Raw genomic sequence first — 15584 nt, forward strand, 5'->3', positions numbered from 1 at the left:
GGCAACCCCTGAGGGGGTGTAAGTGTCATAGAAACAATGCTTCAAGCTGTGTTTATCTGTGTACTCATTCTGCACTTGTGGAAGTGTTTAGCTGATGGTTGTTGGGGACCATGTACACAGACTAGGCTGTGTTCACTGATGAATTGTGTACATGTCTTAGGGAGCTGGTGAGAAACATTCTCCTCAGTGTAAGTTGTTGTGCAACTGCTATGTGTGAAAAAAGATGCCAATGTGGACAATTGAAATGTGGTTCTGTCTAGTGGCAATTCTTGCTCCATAACATACTTGTGGTACACACATGCAGTGATTACTGATAAATGTAGGATTTGACAAAACTTCTGTCAGAATTTAGTGGAGGAGACTAGGGCAGTACAGTGAAAGTTGGTGAGTGTGTGGGAGGCAAGTGTTGTACTTAATTCATTTTCACAGCACTGCCAGTGTTATAATTTGTGTTTGTGTCCTGATGATTAGATGCATGTTTGATCCTTTTTGGACGCTGCTGTGTGTACACCTTGATAATTAGAACTTATGACCATGGAACTGCTGTTGATAATATTGGGCAATGAGTCTGTTGACTTGAGATGATTGATGTGTTAGGCTGCACAGTGCCTAGTAAGGGCACTCACATGAGGACAGTGTCCTATCTGGTGTGTGTTACATGAAGCAGGAAGAACTGTAATGTTGTGCAAGGCTTTGCCTCATTTTGAGAATACATACATGTGCTGTAGTGTGCAGAGCAGAGGGATTGAAAGAAAGGTAAGAGCTAGTAGCTATTTGGATGGTAGCTAATGCAGTCCCTGATGTTGAGGTTTTGTTGAACCTTTATGTAGCTTACATGTTTCATCTAAAGGCTGCTGGTGGAAAATCTCCTTCATGCAGTGATAACAGTGATTGTGCAGTAGAATTTGGTGGGCTGCAGCCATGGCATTTCCATTTTGAACAGTGTGATTAATGCATTTCTTGGTGTATTCCTTGAACTGTGGATTTACTGTGCAAATGTGACACATAATACATTGTGATAGTTTAAATGGGATGGTGAGCTTAATGATGGTCCAGTGTGCTATGAGAATGTATTGCATGTGGAATACTGAAGAGAGGGAACCAGTGCTTGTGGGGTAAATTTTGTGACTGTATCTGTGAATATAAATCATAGAATGCAATGTAAAACACAGTGGTAGAGCAAGTGTAGGTGAGAATTGTAGCAGGTGCATATTTTTTTTTTTTTTTTTTTTTTTTGAGAGCAGAAATAGTTGGCTTGTCATGGCTCATTCTTTCTGTCTCTCTTCATTTGAGAATATGACTCTTCCTATATGCAAAGTGAGCAAAATTTGCTGCCTACTATAGCACAAATGGACCCATAGAAAATGTCTTATTGTTTGGATCTGTTATGAATGGTTGGCACTCGAGATACTATTTAGCACACATTCAGATATTTTCATTTTTGTCAGGCAATATATTAGCTGGGGCCAATGAGACAGCAGGCAGGTTTGGATACTGTTAGCTTTCTATGATTCTTCTTGGACAAGAACATAAACAACAGTAGAGGAGTCCAACATATATATTTTTGGGCAGGTTGTTTGGCGCAATGTGGAATAAGCGTGTATCTTGTATATTTAAGACTGCAGCACGTGTTCCCAGCGCTATGAAGCAATTTACTGATTGATTTCTAGTTGTACTTTCCTGCAAGGTAAACTCATTTCAACAACTTAAAACAGCTACATGAGAGGATTTGTAAATCTCATTTCATTGTGTTTCCAGGGTGCCTAATCTGTTACACAAATATTTCACCCATCGACATTAATCAATTTCACGGCATGATTCGAGTAAAACTAGCATTTTACTGCTCAGTACGTCAACAGCTTTTGCTGAGAAGTGTATGGTTTGTTAAGTCAATGTAAATGCAGTTGGCAGTTTTCTTGGTGTCTAGTACTAACCAGCGGTCACAAAATAACAAAATCTAACGAAGAGTCTTAATGGGTGTGCCGGTATTTGCTAAATGAGGTTGTGCTACTTTCGTCTGTGTGGAGCTAGGCGAGTGAGCAGTAGCGCGCCTGACGGTCAAGGGGAGAACTACTGTGCAGTTTTGAGCGTTTAAGATGGCGGTGAGTGGCGTGTAAGCAACTATTAGACACAAGGAGCAAAGAACAGAAAGTCTGCCTCTAATAAATGTATTTTACTGTTTTTTTTTTCTGTATATTTCTGTATTTGTTTCCCCCAATGGAACTTGAGTAGTGTAAGGTAATACTGATAGGTATCAATGACGCAAGTACTTGTAGGTGTTTGGAACAAACGTCAGGTATAAATAGCAGTGCCAGGCGCTAGGTAGTTAATCTTTGCGCAGTGGCAATATCGTAACCAATGAAGTATAACTGAGGTGCGATTATTGCTAGTTGAAAACTTTTACCAATACCCCCGCCAGAGAGACGTGAAATACCGTCTCTGTGGCAATTTTTGGCAACCCCTGAGGGGGTGTAAGTGTCATAGAAACAATGCTTCAAGCTGTGTTTATCTGTGTACTCATTCTGCACTTGTGGAAGTGTTTAGCTGATGGTTGTTGGGGACCATGTACACAGACTAGGCTGTGTTCACTGATGAATTGTGTACATGTCTTAGGGAGCTGGTGAGAAACATTCTCCCTCCTCAGTGTAAGTTGTTGTGCAACTGCTATGTGTGAAAAAAGATGCCAATGTGGACAATTGAAATGTGGTTCTGTCTAGTGGCAATTCTTGCTCCATAACATACTTGTGGTACACACATGCAGTGATTACTGATAAATGTAGGATTTGACAAAACTTCTGTCAGAATTTAGTGGAGGAGACTAGGGCAGTACAGTGAAAGTTGGTGAGTGTGTGGGAGGCAAGTGTTGTACTTAATTCATTTTCACAGCACTGCCAGTGTTATAATTTGTGTTTGTGTCCTGATGATTAGATGCATGTTTGATCCTTTTTGGACGCTGCTGTGTGTACACCTTGATAATTAGAACTTATGACCATGGAACTGCTGTTGATAATATTGGGCAATGAGTCTGTTGACTTGAGATGATTGATGTGTTAGGCTGCACAGTGCCTAGTAAGGGCACTCACATTGAGGACAGTGTCCTATCTGGTGTGTGTTACATGAAGCAGGAAGAACTGTAATGTTGTGCAAGGCTTTGCCTCATTTTGAGAATACATACATGTGCTGTAGTGTGCAGAGCAGAGGGATTGAAAGAAAGGTAAGAGCTAGTAGCTATTTGGATGGTAGCTAATGCAGTCCCTGATGTTGAGGTTTTGTTGAACCTTTATGTAGCTTACATGTTTCATCTAAAGGCTGCTGGTGGAAAATCTCCTTCATGCAGTGATAACAGTGATTGTGCAGTAGAATTTGGTGGGCTGCAGCCATGGCATTTCCATTTTGAACAGTGTGATTAATGCATTTCTTGGTGTATTCCTTGAACTGTGGATTTACTGTGCAAATGTGACACATAATACATTGTGATAGTTTAAATGGGATGGTGAGCTTAATGATGGTCCAGTGTGCTATGAGAATGTATTGCATGTGGAATACTGAAGAGAGGGAACCAGTGCTTGTGGGGTAAATTTTGTGACTGTATCTGTGAATATAAATCATAGAATGCAATGTAAAACACAGTGGTAGAGCAAGTGTAGGTGAGAATTGTAGCAGGTGCATATTTTTTTTTTTTTTTTTTTTTTTTTGAGAGCAGAAATAGTTGGCTTGTCATGGCTCATTCTTTCTGTCTCTCTTCATTTGAGAATATGACTCTTCCTATATGCAAAGTGAGCAAAATTTGCTGCCTACTATAGCACAAATGGACCCATAGAAAATGTCTTATTGTTTGGATCTGTTATGAATGGTTGGCACTCGAGATACTATTTAGCACACATTCAGATATTTTCATTTTTGTCAGGCAATATATTAGCTGGGGCCAATGAGACAGCAGGCAGGTTTGGATACTGTTAGCTTTCTATGATTCTTCTTGGACAAGAACATAAACAACAGTAGAGGAGTCCAACATATATATTTTTGGGCAGGTTGTTTGGCGCAATGTGGAATAAGCGTGTATCTTGTATATTTAAGACTGCAGCACGTGTTCCCAGCGCTATGAAGCAATTTACTGATTGATTTCTAGTTGTACTTTCCTGCAAGGTAAACTCATTTCAACAACTTAAAACAGCTACATGAGAGGATTTGTAAATCTCATTTCATTGTGTTTCCAGGGTGCCTAATCTGTTACACAAATATTTCACCCATCGACATTAATCAATTTCACGGCATGATTCGAGTAAAACTAGCATTTTACTGCTCAGTACGTCAAACAGCTTTTGCTGAGAAGTGTATGGTTTGTTAAGTCAATGTAAATGCAGTTGGCAGTTTTCTTGGTGTCTAGTACTAACCAGCGGTCACAAAATAACAAAATCTAACGAAGAGTCTTAATGGGTGTGCCGGTATTTGCTAAATGAGGTTGTGCTACTTTCGTCTGTGTGGAGCTAGGCGAGTGAGCAGTAGCGCGCCTGACGGTCAAGGGGAGAACTACTGTGCAGTTTTGAGCGTTTAAGATGGCGGTGAGTGGGCGTGTAAGCAACTATTAGACACAAGGAGCAAAGAACAGAAAGTCTGCCTCTAATAAAATGTATTTTACTGTTTTTTTTTTCTGTATATTTCTGTATTTGTTTCCCCCAATGGAACTTGAGTAGTGTAAGGTAATACTGATAGGTATCAATGACGCAAGTACTTGTAGGTGTTTGGAACAAACGTCAGGTATAAATAGCAGTGCCAGGCGCTAGGTAGTTAATCTTTGCGCAGTGGCAATATCGTAACCAATGAAGTATAACTGAGGTGCGATTATTGCTAGTTGAAAACTTTTACCAATACCCCGCCAGAGAGACGTGAAATACCGTCTCTGTGGCAATTTTTGGCAACCCCTGAGGGGGTGTAAGTGTCATAGAAACAATGCTTCAAGCTGTGTTTATCTGTGTACTCATTCTGCACTTGTGGAAGTGTTTAGCTGATGGTTGTTGGGGACCATGTACACAGACTAGGCTGTGTTCACTGATGAATTGTGTACATGTCTTAGGGAGCTGGTGAGAAACATTCTCCTCAGTGTAAGTTGTTGTGCAACTGCTATGTGTGAAAAAAGATGCCAATGTGGACAATTGAAATGTGGTTCTGTCTAGTGGCAATTCTTGCTCCATAACATACTTGTGGTACACACATGCAGTGATTACTGATAAATGTAGGATTTGACAAAACTTCTGTCAGAATTTAGTGGAGGAGACTAGGGCAGTACAGTGAAAGTTGGTGAGTGTGTGGGAGGCAAGTGTTGTACTTAATTCATTTTCACAGCACTGCCAGTGTTATAATTTGTGTTTGTGTCCTGATGATTAGATGCATGTTTGATCCTTTTTGGACGCTGCTGTGTGTACACCTTGATAATTAGAACTTATGACCATGGAACTGCTGTTGATAATATTGGGCAATGAGTCTGTTGACTTGAGATGATTGATGTGTTAGGCTGCACAGTGCCTAGTAAGGGCACTCACATTGAGGACAGTGTCCTATCTGGTGTGTGTTACATGAAGCAGGAAGAACTGTAATGTTGTGCAAGGCTTTGCCTCATTTTGAGAATACATACATGTGCTGTAGTGTGCAGAGCAGAGGGATTGAAAGAAAGGTAAGAGCTAGTAGCTATTTGGATGGTAGCTAATGCAGTCCCTGATGTTGAGGTTTTGTTGAACCTTTATGTAGCTTACATGTTTCATCTAAAGGCTGCTGGTGGAAAATCTCCTTCATGCAGTGATAACAGTGATTGTGCAGTAGAATTTGGTGGGCTGCAGCCATGGCATTTCCATTTTGAACAGTGTGATTAATGCATTTCTTGGTGTATTCCTTGAACTGTGGATTTACTGTGCAAATGTGACACATAATACATTGTGATAGTTTAAATGGGATGGTGAGCTTAATGATGGTCCAGTGTGCTATGAGAATGTATTGCATGTGGAATACTGAAGAGAGGGAACCAGTGCTTGTGGGGTAAATTTTGTGACTGTATCTGTGAATATAAATCATAGAATGCAATGTAAAACACAGTGGTAGAGCAAGTGTAGGTGAGAATTGTAGCAGGTGCATATTTTTTTTTTTTTTTTTTTTTTTTTGAGAGCAGAAATAGTTGGCTTGTCATGGCTCATTCTTTCTGTCTCTCTTCATTTGAGAATATGACTCTTCCTATATGCAAAGTGAGCAAAATTTGCTGCCTACTATAGCACAAATGGACCCATAGAAAATGTCTTATTGTTTGGATCTGTTATGAATGGTTGGCACTCGAGATACTATTTAGCACACATTCAGATATTTTCATTTTTGTCAGGCAATATATTAGCTGGGGCCAATGAGACAGCAGGCAGGTTTGGATACTGTTAGCTTTCTATGATTCTTCTTGGACAAGAACATAAACAACAGTAGAGGAGTCCAACATATATATTTTTGGGCAGGTTGTTTGGCGCAATGTGGAATAAGCGTGTATCTTGTATATTTAAGACTGCAGCACGTGTTCCCAGCGCTATGAAGCAATTTACTGATTGATTTCTAGTTGTACTTTCCTGCAAGGTAAACTCATTTCAACAACTTAAAACAGCTACATGAGAGGATTTGTAAATCTCATTTCATTGTGTTTCCAGGGTGCCTAATCTGTTACACAAATATTTCACCCATCGACATTAATCAATTTCACGGCATGATTCGAGTAAAACTAGCATTTTACTGCTCAGTACGTCAAACAGCTTTTGCTGAGAAGTGTATGGTTTGTTAAGTCAATGTAAATGCAGTTGGCAGTTTTCTTGGTGTCTAGTACTAACCAGCGGTCACAAAATAACAAAATCTAACGAAGAGTCTTAATGGGTGTGCCGGTATTTGCTAAATGAGGTTGTGCTACTTTCGTCTGTGTGGAGCTAGGCGAGTGAGCAGTAGCGCGCCTGACGGTCAAGGGGAGAACTACTGTGCAGTTTTGAGCGTTTAAGATGGCGGTGAGTGGGCGTGTAAGCAACTATTAGACACAAGGAGCAAAGAACAGAAAGTCTGCCTCTAATAAAATGTATTTTACTGTTTTTTTTTTCTGTATATTTCTGTATTTGTTTCCCCCAATGGAACTTGAGTAGTGTAAGGTAATACTGATAGGTATCAATGACGCAAGTACTTGTAGGTGTTTGGAACAAACGTCAGGTATAAATAGCAGTGCCAGGCGCTAGGTAGTTAATCTTTGCGCAGTGGCAATATCGTAACCAATGAAGTATAACTGAGGTGCGATTATTGCTAGTTGAAAACTTTTACCAATACCCCGCCAGAGAGACGTGAAATACCGTCTCTGTGGCAATTTTTGGCAACCCCTGAGGGGGTGTAAGTGTCATAGAAACAATGCTTCAAGCTGTGTTTATCTGTGTACTCATTCTGCACTTGTGGAAGTGTTTAGCTGATGGTTGTTGGGGACCATGTACACAGACTAGGCTGTGTTCACTGATGAATTGTGTACATGTCTTAGGGAGCTGGTGAGAAACATTCTCCTCAGTGTAAGTTGTTGTGCAACTGCTATGTGTGAAAAAAGATGCCAATGTGGACAATTGAAATGTGGTTCTGTCTAGTGGCAATTCTTGCTCCATAACATACTTGTGGTACACACATGCAGTGATTACTGATAAATGTAGGATTTGACAAAACTTCTGTCAGAATTTAGTGGAGGAGACTAGGGCAGTACAGTGAAAGTTGGTGAGTGTGTGGGAGGCAAGTGTTGTACTTAATTCATTTTCACAGCACTGCCAGTGTTATAATTTGTGTTTGTGTCCTGATGATTAGATGCATGTTTGATCCTTTTTGGACGCTGCTGTGTGTACACCTTGATAATTAGAACTTATGACCATGGAACTGCTGTTGATAATATTGGGCAATGAGTCTGTTGACTTGAGATGATTGATGTGTTAGGCTGCACAGTGCCTAGTAAGGGCACTCACATTGAGGACAGTGTCCTATCTGGTGTGTGTTACATGAAGCAGGAAGAACTGTAATGTTGTGCAAGGCTTTGCCTCATTTTGAGAATACATACATGTGCTGTAGTGTGCAGAGCAGAGGGATTGAAAGAAAGGTAAGAGCTAGTAGCTATTTGGATGGTAGCTAATGCAGTCCCTGATGTTGAGGTTTTGTTGAACCTTTATGTAGCTTACATGTTTCATCTAAAGGCTGCTGGTGGAAAATCTCCTTCATGCAGTGATAACAGTGATTGTGCAGTAGAATTTGGTGGGCTGCAGCCATGGCATTTCCATTTTGAACAGTGTGATTAATGCATTTCTTGGTGTATTCCTTGAACTGTGGATTTACTGTGCAAATGTGACACATAATACATTGTGATAGTTTAAATGGGATGGTGAGCTTAATGATGGTCCAGTGTGCTATGAGAATGTATTGCATGTGGAATACTGAAGAGAGGGAACCAGTGCTTGTGGGGTAAATTTTGTGACTGTATCTGTGAATATAAATCATAGAATGCAATGTAAAACACAGTGGTAGAGCAAGTGTAGGTGAGAATTGTAGCAGGTGCATATTTTTTTTTTTTTTTTTTTTTTTTTTGAGAGCAGAAATAGTTGGCTTGTCATGGCTCATTCTTTCTGTCTCTCTTCATTTGAGAATATGACTCTTCCTATATGCAAAGTGAGCAAAATTTGCTGCCTACTATAGCACAAATGGACCCATAGAAAATGTCTTATTGTTTGGATCTGTTATGAATGGTTGGCACTCGAGATACTATTTAGCACACATTCAGATATTTTCATTTTTGTCAGGCAATATATTAGCTGGGGCCAATGAGACAGCAGGCAGGTTTGGATACTGTTAGCTTTCTATGATTCTTCTTGGACAAGAACATAAACAACAGTAGAGGAGTCCAACATATATATTTTTGGGCAGGTTGTTTGGCGCAATGTGGAATAAGCGTGTATCTTGTATATTTAAGACTGCAGCACGTGTTCCCAGCGCTATGAAGCAATTTACTGATTGATTTCTAGTTGTACTTTCCTGCAAGGTAAACTCATTTCAACAACTTAAAACAGCTACATGAGAGGATTTGTAAATCTCATTTCATTGTGTTTCCAGGGTGCCTAATCTGTTACACAAATATTTCACCCATCGACATTAATCAATTTCACGGCATGATTCGAGTAAAACTAGCATTTTACTGCTCAGTACGTCAAACAGCTTTTGCTGAGAAGTGTATGGTTTGTTAAGTCAATGTAAATGCAGTTGGCAGTTTTCTTGGTGTCTAGTACTAACCAGCGGTCACAAAATAACAAAATCTAACGAAGAGTCTTAATGGGTGTGCCGGTATTTGCTAAATGAGGTTGTGCTACTTTCGTCTGTGTGGAGCTAGGCGAGTGAGCAGTAGCGCGCCTGACGGTCAAGGGGAGAACTACTGTGCAGTTTTGAGCGTTTAAGATGGCGGTGAGTGGGCGTGTAAGCAACTATTAGACACAAGGAGCAAAGAACAGAAAGTCTGCCTCTAATAAAATGTATTTTACTGTTTTTTTTTTCTGTATATTTCTGTATTTGTTTCCCCCAATGGAACTTGAGTAGTGTAAGGTAATACTGATAGGTATCAATGACGCAAGTACTTGTAGGTGTTTGGAACAAACGTCAGGTATAAATAGCAGTGCCAGGCGCTAGGTAGTTAATCTTTGCGCAGTGGCAATATCGTAACCAATGAAGTATAACTGAGGTGCGATTATTGCTAGTTGAAAACTTTTACCAATACCCCGCCAGAGAGACGTGAAATACCGTCTCTGTGGCAATTTTTGGCAACCCCTGAGGGGGTGTAAGTGTCATAGAAACAATGCTTCAAGCTGTGTTTATCTGTGTACTCATTCTGCACTTGTGGAAGTGTTTAGCTGATGGTTGTTGGGGACCATGTACACAGACTAGGCTGTGTTCACTGATGAATTGTGTACATGTCTTAGGGAGCTGGTGAGAAACATTCTCCTCAGTGTAAGTTGTTGTGCAACTGCTATGTGTGAAAAAAGATGCCAATGTGGACAATTGAAATGTGGTTCTGTCTAGTGGCAATTCTTGCTCCATAACATACTTGTGGTACACACATGCAGTGATTACTGATAAATGTAGGATTTGACAAAACTTCTGTCAGAATTTAGTGGAGGAGACTAGGGCAGTACAGTGAAAGTTGGTGAGTGTGTGGGAGGCAAGTGTTGTACTTAATTCATTTTCACAGCACTGCCAGTGTTATAATTTGTGTTTGTGTCCTGATGATTAGATGCATGTTTGATCCTTTTTGGACGCTGCTGTGTGTACACCTTGATAATTAGAACTTATGACCATGGAACTGCTGTTGATAATATTGGGCAATGAGTCTGTTGACTTGAGATGATTGATGTGTTAGGCTGCACAGTGCCTAGTAAGGGCACTCACATTGAGGACAGTGTCCTATCTGGTGTGTGTTACATGAAGCAGGAAGAACTGTAATGTTGTGCAAGGCTTTGCCTCATTTTGAGAATACATACATGTGCTGTAGTGTGCAGAGCAGAGGGATTGAAAGAAAGGTAAGAGCTAGTAGCTATTTGGATGGTAGCTAATGCAGTCCCTGATGTTGAGGTTTTGTTGAACCTTTATGTAGCTTACATGTTTCATCTAAAGGCTGCTGGTGGAAAATCTCCTTCATGCAGTGATAACAGTGATTGTGCAGTAGAATTTGGTGGGCTGCAGCCATGGCATTTCCATTTTGAACAGTGTGATTAATGCATTTCTTGGTGTATTCCTTGAACTGTGGATTTACTGTGCAAATGTGACACATAATACATTGTGATAGTTTAAATGGGATGGTGAGCTTAATGATGGTCCAGTGTGCTATGAGAATGTATTGCATGTGGAATACTGAAGAGAGGGAACCAGTGCTTGTGGGGTAAATTTTGTGACTGTATCTGTGAATATAAATCATAGAATGCAATGTAAAACACAGTGGTAGAGCAAGTGTAGGTGAGAATTGTAGCAGGTGCATATTTTTTTTTTTTTTTTTTTTTTTTTGAGAGCAGAAATAGTTGGCTTGTCATGGCTCATTCTTTCTGTCTCTCTTCATTTGAGAATATGACTCTTCCTATATGCAAAGTGAGCAAAATTTGCTGCCTACTATAGCACAAATGGACCCATAGAAAATGTCTTATTGTTTGGATCTGTTATGAATGGTTGGCACTCGAGATACTATTTAGCACACATTCAGATATTTTCATTTTTGTCAGGCAATATATTAGCTGGGGCCAATGAGACAGCAGGCAGGTTTGGATACTGTTAGCTTTCTATGATTCTTCTTGGACAAGAACATAAACAACAGTAGAGGAGTCCAACATATATATTTTTGGGCAGGTTGTTTGGCGCAATGTGGAATAAGCGTGTATCTTGTATATTTAAGACTGCAGCACGTGTTCCCAGCGCTATGAAGCAATTTACTGATTGATTTCTAGTTGTACTTTCCTGCAAGGTAAACTCATTTCAACAACTTAAAACAGCTACATGAGAGGATTTGTAAATCTCATTTCATTGTGTTTCCAGGGTGCCTAATCTGTTACACAAATATTTCACCCATCGACATTAATCAATTTCACGGCATGATTCGAGTAAAACTAGCATTTTACTGCTCAGTACGTCAAACAGCTTTTGCTGAGAAGTGTATGGTTTGTTAAGTCAATGTAAATGCAGTTGGCAGTTTTCTTGGTGTCTAGTACTAACCAGCGGTCACAAAATAACAAAATCTAACGAAGAGTCTTAATGGGTGTGCCGGTATTTGCTAAATGAGGTTGTGCTACTTTCGTCTGTGTGGAGCTAGGCGAGTGAGCAGTAGCGCGCCTGACGGTCAAGGGGAGAACTACTGTGCAGTTTTGAGCGTTTAAGATGGCGGTGAGTGGGCGTGTAAGCAACTATTAGACACAAGGAGCAAAGAACAGAAAGTCTGCCTCTAATAAAATGTATTTTACTGTTTTTTTTTTCTGTATATTTCTGTATTTGTTTCCCCCAATGGAACTTGAGTAGTGTAAGGTAATACTGATAGGTATCAATGACGCAAGTACTTGTAGGTGTTTGGAACAAACGTCAGGTATAAATAGCAGTGCCAGGCGCTAGGTAGTTAATCTTTGCGCAGTGGCAATATCGTAACCAATGAAGTATAACTGAGGTGCGATTATTGCTAGTTGAAAACTTTTACCAATACCCCGCCAGAGAGACGTGAAATACCGTCTCTGTGGCAATTTTTGGCAACCCCTGAGGGGGTGTAAGTGTCATAGAAACAATGCTTCAAGCTGTGTTTATCTGTGTACTCATTCTGCACTTGTGGAAGTGTTTAGCTGATGGTTGTTGGGGACCATGTACACAGACTAGGCTGTGTTCACTGATGAATTGTGTACATGTCTTAGGGAGCTGGTGAGAAACATTCTCCTCAGTGTAAGTTGTTGTGCAACTGCTATGTGTGAAAAAAGATGCCAATGTGGACAATTGAAATGTGGTTCTGTCTAGTGGCAATTCTTGCTCCATAACATACTTGTGGTACACACATGCAGTGATTACTGATAAATGTAGGATTTGACAAAACTTCTGTCAGAATTTAGTGGAGGAGACTAGGGCAGTACAGTGAAAGTTGGTGAGTGTGTGGGAGGCAAGTGTTGTACTTAATTCATTTTCACAGCACTGCCAGTGTTATAATTTGTGTTTGTGTCCTGATGATTAGATGCATGTTTGATCCTTTTTGGACGCTGCTGTGTGTACACCTTGATAATTAGAACTTATGACCATGGAACTGCTGTTGATAATATTGGGCAATGAGTCTGTTGACTTGAGATGATTGATGTGTTAGGCTGCACAGTGCCTAGTAAGGGCACTCACATTGAGGACAGTGTCCTATCTGGTGTGTGTTACATGAAGCAGGAAGAACTGTAATGTTGTGCAAGGCTTTGCCTCATTTTGAGAATACATACATGTGCTGTAGTGTGCAGAGCAGAGGGATTGAAAGAAAGGTAAGAGCTAGTAGCTATTTGGATGGTAGCTAATGCAGTCCCTGATGTTGAGGTTTTGTTGAACCTTTATGTAGCTTACATGTTTCATCTAAAGGCTGCTGGTGGAAAATCTCCTTCATGCAGTGATAACAGTGATTGTGCAGTAGAATTTGGTGGGCTGCAGCCATGGCATTTCCATTTTGAACAGTGTGATTAATGCATTTCTTGGTGTATTCCTTGAACTGTGGATTTACTGTGCAAATGTGACACATAATACATTGTGATAGTTTAAATGGGATGGTGAGCTTAATGATGGTCCAGTGTGCTATGAGAATGTATTGCATGTGGAATACTGAAGAGAGGGAACCAGTGCTTGTGGGGTAAATTTTGTGACTGTATCTGTGAATATAAATCATAGAATGCAATGTAAAACACAGTGGTAGAGCAAGTGTAGGTGAGAATTGTAGCAGGTGCATATTTTTTTTTTTTTTTTTTTTTTTTTGAGAGCAGAAATAGTTGGCTTGTCATGGCTCATTCTTTCTGTCTCTCTTCATTTGAGAATATGACTCTTCCTATATGCAAAGTGAGCAAAATTTGCTGCCTACTATAGCACAAATGGACCCATAGAAAATGTCTTATTGTTTGGATCTGTTATGAATGGTTGGCACTCGAGATACTATTTAGCACACATTCAGATATTTTCATTTTTGTCAGGCAATATATTAGCTGGGGCCAATGAGACAGCAGGCAGGTTTGGATACTGTTAGCTTTCTATGATTCTTCTTGGACAAGAACATAAACAACAGTAGAGGAGTCCAACATATATATTTTTGGGCAGGTTGTTTGGCGCAATGTGGAATAAGCGTGTATCTTGTATATTTAAGACTGCAGCACGTGTTCCCAGCGCTATGAAGCAATTTACTGATTGATTTCTAGTTGTACTTTCCTGCAAGGTAAACTCATTTCAACAACTTAAAACAGCTACATGAGAGGATTTGTAAATCTCATTTCATTGTGTTTCCAGGGTGCCTAATCTGTTACACAAATATTTCACCCATCGACATTAATCAATTTCACGGCATGATTCGAGTAAAACTAGCATTTTACTGCTCAGTACGTCAAACAGCTTTTGCTGAGAAGTGTATGGTTTGTTAAGTCAATGTAAATGCAGTTGGCAGTTTTCTTGGTGTCTAGTACTAACCAGCGGTCACAAAATAACAAAATCTAACGAAGAGTCTTAATGGGTGTGCCGGTATTTGCTAAATGAGGTTGTGCTACTTTCGTCTGTGTGGAGCTAGGCGAGTGAGCAGTAGCGCGCCTGACGGTCAAGGGGAGAACTACTGTGCAGTTTTGAGCGTTTAAGATGGCGGTGAGTGGGCGTGTAAGCAACTATTAGACACAAGGAGCAAAGAACAGAAAGTCTGCCTCTAATAAAATGTATTTTACTGTTTTTTTTTTCTGTATATTTCTGTATTTGTTTCCCCCAATGGAACTTGAGTAGTGTAAGGTAATACTGATAGGTATCAATGACGCAAGTACTTGTAGGTGTTTGGAACAAACGTCAGGTATAAATAGCAGTGCCAGGCGCTAGGTAGTTAATCTTTGCGCAGTGGCAATATCGTAACCAATGAAGTATAACTGAGGTGCGATTATTGCTAGTTGAAAACTTTTACCAATACCCCGCCAGAGAGACGTGAAATACCGTCTCTGTGGCAATTTTTGGCAACCCCTGAGGGGGTGTAAGTGTCATAGAAACAATGCTTCAAGCTGTGTTTATCTGTGTACTCATTCTGCACTTGTGGAAGTGTTTAGCTGATGGTTGTTGGGGACCATGTACACAGACTAGGCTGTGTTCACTGATGAATTGTGTACATGTCTTAGGGAGCTGGTGAGAAACATTCTCCTCAGTGTAAGTTGTTGTGCAACTGCTATGTGTGAAAAAAGATGCCAATGTGGACAATTGAAATGTGGTTCTGTCTAGTGGCAATTCTTGCTCCATAACATACTTGTGGTACACACATGCAGTGATTACTGATAAATGTAGGATTTGACAAAACTTCTGTCAGAATTTAGTGGAGGAGACTAGGGCAGTACAGTGAAAGTTGGTGAGTGTGTGGGAGGCAAGTGTTGTACTTAATTCATTTTCACAGCACTGCCAGTGTTATAATTTGTGTTTGTGTCCTGATGATTAGATGCATGTTTGATCCTTTTTGGACGCTGCTGTGTGTACACCTTGATAATTAGAACTTATGACCATGGAACTGCTGTTGATAATATTGGGCAATGAGTCTGTTGACTTGAGATGATTGATGTGTTAGGCTGCACAGTGCCTAGTAAGGGCACTCACATTGAGGACAGTGTCCTATCTGGTGTGTGTTACATGAAGCAGGAAGAACTGTAATGTTGTGCAAGGCTTTGCCTCATTTTGAGAATACATACATGTGCTGTAGTGTGCAGAGCAGAGGGATTGAAAGAAAGGTAAGAGCTAGTAGCTATTTGGATGGTAGCTAATGCAGTCCCTGATGTTGAGGTTTTGTTGAACCTTTATGTAGCTTACATGTT

The 15584-nt window shown here is 40.2% G+C and overlaps 6 non-coding genes across 6 annotated transcripts; all 6 read left to right on the forward strand.

Moving 5' to 3' along the window:
• The first annotated feature begins 2329 nt into the window (after positions 1 to 2329).
• Positions 2330 to 2470, forward strand: LOC124551500. The gene has a single exon (XR_006967866.1). It is a non-coding gene; the product is annotated as a U4 spliceosomal RNA (small nuclear RNA).
• Positions 2471 to 4791: 2321 nt separating this feature from the next.
• On the forward strand, positions 4792 to 4931 carry LOC124551493. Its single transcript, XR_006967860.1, has one exon. It is a non-coding gene; the product is annotated as a U4 spliceosomal RNA (small nuclear RNA).
• Positions 4932 to 7248: 2317 nt separating this feature from the next.
• On the forward strand, positions 7249 to 7388 carry LOC124551494. The gene has a single exon (XR_006967861.1). It is a non-coding gene; the product is annotated as a U4 spliceosomal RNA (small nuclear RNA).
• Positions 7389 to 9706: 2318 nt separating this feature from the next.
• LOC124551495 lies at positions 9707 to 9846 on the forward strand. The gene has a single exon (XR_006967862.1). It is a non-coding gene; the product is annotated as a U4 spliceosomal RNA (small nuclear RNA).
• A 2317-nt stretch (positions 9847 to 12163) lies between these two features.
• Positions 12164 to 12303, forward strand: LOC124551496. Its single transcript, XR_006967863.1, has one exon. It is a non-coding gene; the product is annotated as a U4 spliceosomal RNA (small nuclear RNA).
• A 2317-nt stretch (positions 12304 to 14620) lies between these two features.
• On the forward strand, positions 14621 to 14760 carry LOC124551497. Its single transcript, XR_006967864.1, has one exon. It is a non-coding gene; the product is annotated as a U4 spliceosomal RNA (small nuclear RNA).
• The last annotated feature ends 824 nt before the right edge of the window (positions 14761 to 15584 follow it).

Source organism: Schistocerca americana, chromosome 9 (genome assembly GCF_021461395.2).
Source record: "Schistocerca americana isolate TAMUIC-IGC-003095 chromosome 9, iqSchAmer2.1, whole genome shotgun sequence".
In the NCBI taxonomy this organism is placed as follows: Eukaryota; Metazoa; Arthropoda; class Insecta; order Orthoptera; family Acrididae; genus Schistocerca; species Schistocerca americana.